This window comes from Danio aesculapii, chromosome 4, assembly GCF_903798145.1.
Source record: "Danio aesculapii chromosome 4, fDanAes4.1, whole genome shotgun sequence".
Taxonomy (NCBI): Eukaryota; Metazoa; Chordata; class Actinopteri; order Cypriniformes; family Danionidae; genus Danio; species Danio aesculapii.
The window spans coordinates 24043310-24055068 of NC_079438.1; the positions used below are offsets into that span (position 1 = coordinate 24043310).

At 42.0% G+C, this 11759-nt stretch overlaps 2 non-coding genes across 2 annotated transcripts; both read left to right on the plus strand.

Moving 5' to 3' along the window:
* Positions 1–9353: 9353 nt before the first annotated feature.
* Positions 9354–9425, plus strand: trnah-gug (transfer RNA histidin (anticodon GUG)). Its single transcript has one exon. It is a non-coding gene; the product is annotated as a tRNA-His (tRNA).
* A 2261-nt stretch (positions 9426–11686) lies between these two features.
* trnak-uuu (transfer RNA lysine (anticodon UUU)) lies at positions 11687–11759 on the plus strand. The gene has a single exon. It is a non-coding gene; the product is annotated as a tRNA-Lys (tRNA).

The following is an 11759-nucleotide window of genomic DNA, read 5'->3' on the forward strand; positions in this document are numbered from 1 at the left end:
ACATATTTTTCACTCCTTGATATTGAACTTTCACCAACATAATGGAAGCTGTTGAAAAATACATATATCACTTTATTATTGACAAGAATCCATCACAAATTTGACAGTAAAATTAAATCAAGTTTATTTGTATTCATTTTCATTTTAACGTGATATGGAAGCGGATGTTATTATGAATAGTACATATAAATAAGTAAAAAGCAAATGACGTTTTTCTTTTTCTAAAAATAGCAACACAGTAACGTTCTTTTTTTTTGCTTGTCTTTTGTTTTTTTTAATATGGTGGATTCTACATACCAATTTCTAACTAGTATAGTTAGCAAAGACGACGTATAAAAAAATTACACTTGTATAAAAGCACATTACAGATTAAAAAGCACGTTTTTTTCACTTATACGTATTAATGAAAGATCTTCAAAAGTTAAGAGTACTTACAGTTCTATCTACAATAGCCAGCTTTTCATACAATGCAACAGAACAGCACTTCAATATTATATAAATACTATTCGGCTACTACCTTAAAATCAACAATGAAATTTGCTAGGTAAACAATGGCAATAACAGTCTGCTCTGGTTCGTCTCTTCTGAGCTTGGCATTTTTCGATCGTTGTATTATGGGGAATACACTAGCGTTACACAAAAATCACTAACGTTACTCGATTCGTGCTCATCGTCAGTTCTTTTCACAGCAGTTCCGTCTGTTACGGTTACTGAATAAGGCGAAACTCGAAATACTCTATTTTTGAGTGAAACGGAGTGTCTGACAGGTTATAAAGTAAGCAATTTGTGGTTTGACCGTTTCAAGTGATTCAGTTCAATTTAGTGAACTGGTTCGACTAATTCACTTAAAAGAACCGGTTTAAGAAGAATCATTTCTGAACTGGCTATCCCCTCTTGTCAACAAGCATGGCTAACTTTTACAGCGAGTGTATTTTGCGTCTGTTTTGAACGTATTATGAAAAGCAGATCTGTACCTGTACACTTGAATCGTATAACGTTATTCACCGTTTAAAAGCACCGATGAAAGCGAGTGCAGGCAGCCCGCGACTCCTCACTGCTCGCGCCACAAATCAATCACACTGAACAGTGAACATAAATAACGTTAGATTACACACAAAGCTAAAGTTCAGCTAAGTATTAACAGCTGCTGCTTTACAGATATTTTAAACAATCGCTTTAAACAATTCAAGCGGTTAAATGAATCTTTACTGCCAATTTCTCATAATAGGCTCAAATACTGAACCCGATTCAAATATAGGAACTCGTTAAAACATTTAACTGTAAAATGTTTAACGTTACCTTTATTTTCCCGCTAAAGCAGCTTGTCTCGTGGCTCCAGATGAGTTGTCTATCGTGTATAAATTAATAAGTGGTTAGAACTTGAAGGTTAGAATATTTATAAATATTAATTTAACATTGACAAACATAAAGCATGTAAAAAGTATTGAATATTTGTGGTTAAATAAGTAATATGACAGTTACCTGTTTGAATGCACTCCGCCTGCCGTCCGCCATGAATCAAAGAGGAAGTAAGGTGAAGCGACCAGAAATGGCAACAACTCGTTTCTAGTGTTAATTATGTTAACTCACAGTAATAACCCTTACTCTGACCACAAGGGTACACTGCAGGTGTTTATGTCACGTAAATTAACACCACAAATAACACTTTTTAACTAAAAAAAATTAACACTATAAAAATAACTCCAAACAACGCTGGGAATTTTGCTGTGTACACATGACAAAGTGGCCGAGTGCTTAGGTTAGTATGTTGTACTCTGCAAGTTCTGGTTTAAATCCCATCCTCATAGTTTCACTGTTTTGAGAGAGGCAACTGCTTCTGTCTAAGGTTTCTTACTTGCACCTCTCAGTGTCTTAAAGGATGTTTATGGCAAAACTGTATGTAATATTTAGCGAAAATAGCTGCAAAAACATAGGTATTTGCCATAGTCCAGCCTCCATTAGGAGAGCACCTATGTGCGCGGCGAGGTGGCTGAGTGGTTAAGGCGATGGACTGCTAATCCGTTGTGCTTTACATGTGTGAGTCGATTTCCAGCCTGGTCATTCGTTTAAGAGAGCCTGGTGTTTACGTGGAAGGTAACTTACTTGCAATGTTCCCTCTAAGCTGCGCGCGTGCGCAATCGCGCACTGCCCGCACATTCTCAGCGCACAAGAAAATCTATCCAGCGCGTAAACAACATCAACTTAACGTATTAATTAATATGTAATATTAGACTTAATCTAATCTAATTATTTCGCCCAATAATATAGTTTTTTTGTTTCTCACTCAGTGAGTGACAGGTGTCTAGCCAATGTTACGATACAGTTCACTTACGGTACAAAGCCAATCATGGCATTGACGGTGCTTGCGTCTGGGCCCCGCCTATATGCGCCGTGCAGGTTAGCTAGCAGGTTAATAGATGCTAATACAAACCCCGCATCATGGCGAAACGAACAGGCAGCGACACATCCACTCACCATTGGTGTCACAAAGTCACAGTAAAAAAGAAATGCAGTTCTTTTAAGATGGAATGGTTGTCGGAGTATGTGCAAATTGAAGAAAAAGTGGTGAAATTGGGTGAGATTTTTTCTTATTCAAGTGAGAAAGGTCTACTCTGCAAAACATGCAGCGATGCCAAAGTAGCAAGTGAGTTTTCAGAGGGAAAGATGTGGATTGAATGGAAGCTGGACTATCTCAAGCGTCACGTTCAGCATAAAAGTCATTTAAAAGCTGTCGAAACTGTACGAAGACTCAAGATGGGACAGGGGATTAGTACATTATTGCAGGAGAGCGCAAAAGACAGAGAGAAAAGGAACGAGCTGTCACACAAAACAAAATCGGACCCTGAACAAGTTAAAGTTCTCATTGACAATATTTTACTTGCCATCAAAATGAATGCATCAATGCTGTCAGTTCAACAAATCCACGATCACATGGCAAAGTATGTGAGTATACCAGAAAGCTGGCGAAGCAAAAACTATGCCTTTGAATTTGTGAACTCAATCAATGAGATAGTGCAGAATGAGACTATGTGCAGTATTAAAAATGCACCCTGGCATACCCTGATAGTAGATGAGAGCACAGACATATCAGTACACAAAATGCTAGTCATATATATTAAATACAGGGAGGAAAATGATGTTAACTACAAAACTGTGTTTGGTGGCATCATCCAGCTGACAGCATGCACTGCTCAGGATATTGTGCAAGGAATAACTCAGTTTTACTCCAAACATGGACTGGACATGCAGAAAATGGTGATGCTGACCTCCGATGGTGCCTCAGTAATGCTAGGAAAACACAACGGAGTTGCAGCTTTGTTAAAGCGCCAAATACCACACCTAACTGAACAACATTGTGTGGCCCACAGAGAGGACTTGGGCATTGATGATGCCTGGAAAAATGTGCCTTCGATGCGAGATGTTGAAACTCTTCTTAGAACTGTCTATTCCACTTTCTCTCGGTCCGCTGTGAAGAGGGGCAAAATGGAGGACCTGGCAAAGATTCTTGATGAAGATGCACTGTCATTCAGGCCTCTGAACGAAGTGCGATGGCTGTCGCGGCACCAAGCTGTCAATGCTGTTCTGAGGAACTACACTGTGCTTACAGAATTCTGTAAAAGAGAATTCACCGATAACAGAGATCCAGTGGCAAAGTACTGCTACAAAAAGCTGAGTGATTCAAAATTCAAGGTTACTATCACTGCTCTGGGAGATGTTTTGGGTGAGCTAGCACAACTCTGCCTCACTTTACAAAGACGCAACCTGACTGTGATGGAAGGACACTGCTTTGCTAGAGCAAAAATTGAGAAGTTGCGTTCCCAATACTTGAAGGAGAAGGATGTACAGTGGAGCGACCGTGTCAAAGAGGCAATGGGGACCTCATCAGCTGATGGCAGAAATACTGGTGAGATTACTCTTTTTATTAGTAAGCTGTGTGATCACATGGATGCTTGTTTTCCAGAGGATGAATTAAAGGAGTGGTCTGCATTTGATATTGAAACATTGAGCTCAGACATCAGTTTTGACTATGGATCAGCAGACATTGCTACATTGGCAAAGAAGTATGAGGTCATTCTCCACCACCCATCACAGTCTATGGAGACCATTAACAGTCAGTATGCTGAATTCAAGTACATAATGAAGCAAAAACTTAAACAGAAGTCAATCAGCACATTCTCAGATATGGTTGCTGCAACACTTAGATGTGAGGAGCTAAAGGAGATCTCACAGCTTGTGGATATTTGTGCTACATTTCAAGCTTCCAGTGCCGACTGTGAAAGAGGATTTAGTTTAATGAATCATATCAAAACAAAATCCAGAAATCGTCTTGAAGTGACACACTTGGACCAGCTGATGCGCATAAAATCAAAGCAAGAAGCAGACGAAGCCATCAACCTGGACAAAGTGTACAACCATTGGAGAAGTGAGAAGGACAGACGTGAAAAATAAGGTAAAATTTAAGTCAGATTTGTGCATATTCTAGTGACGGTTGTTAAGATTTTGTCTTTATGGATATTAATCATTAAATGTTGTTACTATTAGGTCATTTATGGGTAGTAGAAATGCCAAGAAAAACTGTGTAATTACTTTAGTAATATTTTACAGACAAAGTGTTACAGGAATTTGCACTGTATCACAAGCTACAGCACAAATCATTGTGCAAAATGTGAATGTTTTAATGTGAGCAAAATGTTATGTCTGAAAGGTGTATATGTCTCATATCTTCCAGAACAGGACCCTCAGCCAGGCCAAAGCAGGACTGTCACATACTGTATAACATCTACACATCCCATTTTTCAGATTTTTGTCTTTTTTTTAAGTGGACCAAATTACTTATTTAAAAATAAAGCGTGCATATCTGATGTTGCTCACAGTAGTCCTCAGTTTGCTCAGGGAGCTTGTGTGTATGCCCAGATACATGAAAAATTAGAGGGAACATTGCTTACTTGCACCCTCTTTTTGCTTCGAAGCATGTTATGCCAAAATTGAGTGTCATCTTACTGAAAATAGTTGCAAAAACATACATGACCACATATGTGCCCCAGTCCAGCCTCCATCAGGAAAGTGGCAACATATGTGACGAGGTGGCCGAGTGGTTAAGGCGATGGACTGCTGATCCATTTTCAGATTTATTTTGTGTTGTCACTTGTCACTTTATGTACACTGGAAGCTTCTGTAGCCAGAACAAATTCATTGTGTGTGTGAAGCACATTTGGCAATAAAACTGATTCTGATTCTGATTGTGCTCTGCACGCGTGGGTTCGAATCCCATCCTCGTCGCTCAAATTCACTGGCATTTGAGAGATCCTGGTGATTCAGTGGAAGGTGTATTACTCGCACCCTCTTAGCGTTTTGAAGGATGTTGCTGCAAAATTTAATGTCATCTGTATCGAAAGTAGCTGCAAATACATACATATATGCCAAAGTCCAGCCCCCATCAGGAAAGTGCCTACATGCATGACGAGGTGGCCGAGTGGTTAAGGCGATGGACTGCTAATCCATTGTGCTCTCCATGCATAGCTTCCATGCATTGTAATCCTAAAAGTGTGTCCATTTGTGACAAAAAAAAGAAGGAAACGTATATCAGGCCTGCCAGAATGTCTACGTTTTTTATGTTTGTTTTTGAGGTTACCAAAAAGGTGTCTGGTGCCATTGGGGACATGGCTGCATGGATGACCAATATTGGGAATGAGCTTGGTCAGGTTTTGAACAGTGTTCTTACAACAGCTGAAGGTGCAGGACTGGAGGAGGTGTGCCAGGGCATCGTCAGACGCTACCAGAATGCTGGGGAGCCAGAGCCTGAGGTCATCTATGTTGACTGGGATTGCTGCAGTCAGTCAGCTGAAATCGTATTAAATGTGCAGTGGATTTGACAAAAAAATTTAAATCTTTAAAATCTTAAAAATGCCTCCTTTCCCTAATGATGATGAAAATAAATTATTAATTAATAAATACTGGCCCCAACATTATTGTATTTAACTATAAATATTATAATTGTATTTAAAACATTTAACTTTTTACGTTTAAAAATAAATAAATATCTGAATAACAACAACAACAAAATGCGGTTTCTTTTCTTATCTGAATTTTTACCATAAACTGTAATGAACTAATTTCTGATTAAATTAAGTTTTTGTGTAATCATCTTGATAAATGTGTCTTTTTAATTTGTAATTGTTTTTAAATTGTGAATGAAAATGAATTGTGAATTGAAATCAAATCAAATTCATGATTTTTTATTTTATATTTTCCCTCCAACATTTATTTTTTTCCACAGGTGCACCTGTGGTGCTAAATCTTTTCCGGCCATGGAAGTCTATTGTTGGGCTAGATATCTTCCATTTTATGAGAAGATTCAACTGTGGCTTTACTACAAAGCACCACCCTCTCTATGGTATTTTTTGTTCAAAACTTTCCTCTTGTATATTTGAGTGGGATCAGGAGGATGTGAAAGAACTTAAAGAGCCCATATTATACATGAAATAGGGTCATATTTAGGTTGTAAGGGTCTCCAACAACAGTCTAATATGCATGCAAGGTCATAAAACACTTTTATGGTCTTATAATCTGCATTTATTTTTACCTAATTATCCCAACGACTCCCATATGAATCGTTCAGCGATTCATTTGTTCCCAACCCCCTCCTCAGCGCGAAGCTAATCTGCGCTGATTGGACCGATGACAGCCTGCTGCGATTGGTCGACAGTGACAGGCTTCAGCGCGAGACAGAGTGAAATGCCCAGCTGGTAATCAACTATATAAACGTAGTCACAGTGCACACACGCTTCATAGTGTAAGGCTTTTTTCACACACACACACAACCCTCCTCAGAAGAACTGGGGAGATCGACGCGAGTCTCCTAGCCTCTCCCTCTCCCTCTCTCTCTCACACACACACACACACACAACGCTCCTCAGAATAACTAGGGAAAGCGACACGAGCCTCTCTCTCTCTCTCTCTCTCTCTCTCTCTCTCTCTCTCTCTCTCTCTCACACACACACACACACACAACGCTCCTCAGAAAAACTAGGGAAAGCGACGCGAGTCTCTCTCTCTCTCTCTCTCTCTCTCTCTCACACACACACACACACACGCACACACACACACACAACGCTCCTCAGAAGAACTAGGGAAAGCGACGCGAGTCTCCTGTCTCCTAGCCCCTAGTCGTCACAAACTCGACCTGTTCTTTTTCTCTCTCTCTCTCACACACACACACACACACACACATCACGTTCCTCCTCAGAACTAGGGAGATCGACACGAGTCTCCTAGCTTACGATCGCCTAGCAACGACAAACGGCAGTGGAACGCGAGCTCACAAAAGCCTTTAACGTTAAATCCGTAAACAAAGCGGCACGCGTCGCGTTTTTAACGTGGCTTACATGTGATAAGAGAATATAAAGAGTAACCGCGTGTACTGTACCAGGTTAACAAGTAACAAAACACAATAAATACATAATTTGCAAGTTAAACGAGGCAACAATTTTAATCGCACTTACTTACACTAGTGAATAAACCTCAACCACTGACTCTTCACACTTCGCAACTCATCTTTGGGTAGAGACTGTCAATATTATCCATCTGAGCACAGCGTGACTTCATTCGACCGGCGGCGTCTGTGTGTGTGTGTGTCTAGTGTTTTTTCTGTGTTAGTGGGCGGGGCCGCAGGTTTCAAATCTCCCTGGTTTGCGCACGTAACTACTGGCGAGGCTTGTGTTTCGTGGCTGCGTCATCGCGAAACACCTAATGACTCGTTATCAAGACGACTCGTTTGAAGCACTATGAGTCGACTCTTTTATAGATGAATCAATAGTTTTAAACACTGTACACTTACAGATTTAAGCCTTAGCTGGATATTTCACTTCACTTAGAGCTGTGTTACACACTACATGGAAGGGCATTTTCAAAAACCCATAATATGGGCTCTTTAAGGCAGCCAAAAGAGGGGAGTGGAAGAGTAGCCATGGAGGACAGACTCCTACTGAGGCACAGCTTATGGCCAGCATCAGCCCAGGTGAACTCACAAAGCATTGTAGGCGGCGAACACGCAAGACTGAGGAAATTCAGGCCATGATTTCAGGGCTGCTGGAATCAGTGTGGGAGCTTATTGACAACACAGGGCTTTATCTGGTTAACCCTGAGAGCATGGACCATGTCTGGGAGACACACTAAAAACACCTAGAGTGCATCCAGGACCCTCCCCATGTGGAGTTATACACGAAGACAGGGACACTCCAGAAGGGTGGTAAAGTCCTAAATGTTGTTAGATGTGGCAGGGGGTCATCCTCATCCCCTGGCCACTAACTGGATTTGGCTTCTTTTCATTAAATTTATTGATTTAAGTTGTTATCATGGAATTTACAACCATAGTTGTCTCTGTATTTTATGTTACTTTTATGTTACTGTAAATTTTAGTTTTCTCAGTTTAAAATAACTGTTAACTGATTTTTTAATTCCTAGGATGGAGATGCAATGCCATGCACACACAAATGTACATGTTAGAGGGGGCCTCGAGATTGAACATGAGCCGGGGAAAAGAAGCTGTGTCTGTAGCGAGGACCTCAAACATCAGGACATTTGATGTGTGTTTAATGTCTTATTTAAATAGCATAAGCCAACAAGTCCTTGGTAGGGCTTTGATGCCAGAATTCACCCCTCCAGGAAAACCCACTGGTAAGAGTATGTCTCAGGACAAAGCATTGGATTATTGCTCTCTCTGTCTCCTGTGTTAAAAATGTGTTAAACCTATTGCAGGTAATGACCTTATGTGAGAGTATAACTGTTATTGATTTGTGATTGTAAGCAGAGCGCCCTAGGAACTCATGGCGAGTGTTGAAGCTGGCTTCTGCTGATGTAACTGCAAACTATCTTCAGTAAACTTTATTTATTTATTCATTTAAATCTCTGACTCCGGCTCTTTTTTGTCTGACAGACTGGTCTTTCTTTGGGTTAAACTGCATACCATCCCTACAAGCGACATCTATTGCTGGTGAGCTCTTGCTTGCTCTACATGTCATCGGGCAGCACGACCACTGTGCCAGGCAAGAGCACAATGGAAAGGTCAAGCTTCGTAGTCGAGGCCGAGTGGTTAAGGCGATGGACTAGAAATCCATTGGGGTCTCCCTGCGAAGGTTCGAATCCTGCTGACTACGTCCAGGCTGCACGCAGGATTTAGTTTGCGACTTTCCTTAATTGTTTGCAACTCCAGTGTTCCTTGGGAAAAGGGATGTGCTGGTAGGGAAAAGCGACAAAAATAAAACCGCAGCACGTGCCAGCTGACTGCCCTGGGGGCCCTCCATTTTCAAAGACGTATGACAGAGAGCGAGCCTCCAGCAGCTGTCCCGTGGCTCGCCGTGATCGTATAGTGGTTAGTACTCTGCGTTGTGGCCGCAGCAACCCCGGTTCGAATCCGGGTCACGGCAGGCTTTTCAAGGTGGCATTGGCGTTGCACTCTGTGATGCCATCCGTAATCTCCAGCCTCCTTTTAGTGCAGGCTGTGCTAATGGCACGTCCTGAATGTTTACGTTTCCTAAAGTGTGGAAGACTAGGGATTCGATATGAGCAACAGGACCTTTGATGCCAGCATGCTGTGTAGGTAAGCGTTGATCGAATCACGCTTCTAAGGCATGGAAGGAATCGTTTCAATGGTTAAGTCTCCATTTATTGCTACAACAACAGAAAGACCTTCTGCAGTTGTCATTGATCTTTTTAATGTCTCCCACATGACATGGAGTCCAAACTACTGTACTTTACTGATGTCTACACCTACAACAACCATAAACCCAACCTCACAGTGACCTGTTGTGTTTTAGCAACATCTACACCATCTTGCCACCTGTTTTGTACAGCCCACTTTTTAGTGCATGCTGCAACTCTGACACGTCACAAGTGCTTAAGTCTAAGCTAATGCCCCAGTGATCCCGGATAACTCAGTCGGTAGAGCGTCAGACTTTTCATCTGACGTTCCTGGGTTCAAGTCCCTGTTTGGGCGTGTAAGCCAACTTTTGTAGAGCGTGGAGGATTCTGACTTATACCTTCCTATCCATCTCAGCATGAATCAACGTTTATCCTTTCCTCACCATCTTGTTTCTCATTATTTTTATATAATTATTTGATTGTTTGAATGAGTAATTAACTTTGAATTGATTTTAACTAATGAATGAGTTAACACATTGCTTAATATAAGAATGTTCAGTGCGTTTGCCTGTCTCTTTATAACTTTTTCAGGAGCCACCAAACTAGGTCAGAGGTCACGGAGACCTTGAGTGGAGCTGAGGGCTGAGGACCGGAAGCAACTGTCTCCATTGTTATTTCTAAGAGTTAATACTATCTAAAATGTCTTAAGGGATTTTGCTGTTTTTACGGTTAATTCTTTTAAGGTGATTCTACTTTTTAGTCAAGATAGACTTTGTGTAGTAAGGATATAACTGCCTGAATGTAGATTATACCGGTTTTTAACCAGTTTTGATAGACGGCTGAGACTACACTCAGCCTCGGATAAGAAACAGATTATACGTTAAGTGTGTGTGAAAGTTTCATCTGGATGCACAACACGTGTACTAGGCATGAGGACATGGAGTGCACAGGCAATCTTGTAGTTGCGGCCGAGTGGTTAAGGTGGTGCATGAGAAATCCACTGGGGTCTTCTCGCGCTGGTTCGAGTCCTGCCGTCTGTCGTCTGACAGACTGGTCTTTCTTTGGGTTAAACTGCATACCATCCGTACAAGCGACATCTATTGCTGGTGAGCTCTTGCTTGCTCTACATGTCATTGGGCAGCACGACCAATGCGCCAGGCAAGAGCACAATGGAAAGGTCAAACTTCGTAGTCGTGGCTGAGTGGTTGAGGCGATGGACAAGAAATCCGTTGGGGTCTCCCTGCGCAGGTTCGAATCCTGCTGACTATGTCCAGGCTGCACGCAGGATTTAGTTTGCGACTTTCCTTGATTGTTTGCAACTCCAGTGTTCCTTGGGAAAAGGGATGTGCTGGTAGGGAAAAGCGACAAAAATAAAACCGCAGCGCGTGCCAGCCGACTGCCCTGGGGGCCCTCCATTTTCAAAGACGTATGACAAGAGAGCGAGGCTCCAGCAGCTGTCCCGTGGCTCGCCGTGATCGTATAGTGGTTAGTACTCTGCGTTGTGGCCGCAGCAACCCCGGTTCGAATTCGGGTCACGGCAGGCTTTTCAAGGTGGCATTGGCGTTGCACTCTGTGATGCCATCCGTAATCTCCAGCCTCCTTTTAGTGCAGGCTGTGCTAATGGCACGTCCTGAATGTTTACGTTTCCTAAAGTGTAGAAGACTAGGGATTCGATATGAGCAACGGGATCTTTGATGCCAGCATGCTGTGTAGGTAAGCGTTGATCGTATCACGCTTCTAAGGCATGGAAGGAATCGTTTCAATGGTTAAGTCTCCATTTATTGCTACAACAACAGAAAGACCTTCTGCAGTTGTCATTGATCTTTTTAATGTCTCCCACATGACATGGAGTCCAAACTACTGTGCTTTACTGATGTCTACACCTACAACAACCATAAACCCAACCTCACAGTGACCTGTTGTGTTTTAGCAACATCTACACCAACCACAAGTCTAAACCCCACCTCACGGTAAACTTTTGTGTACCGTACAGGTCTGCGCCGACCACAACCCTAAACCTTGCCTACTCGCGAGGCACTGCCGTGGAGCCCGGATAGCTCAGTCGGTAGAGCATCAGACTTTTAATCTGAGGGTCCAGGGTTCAAGTCCCTGCTCGGGCG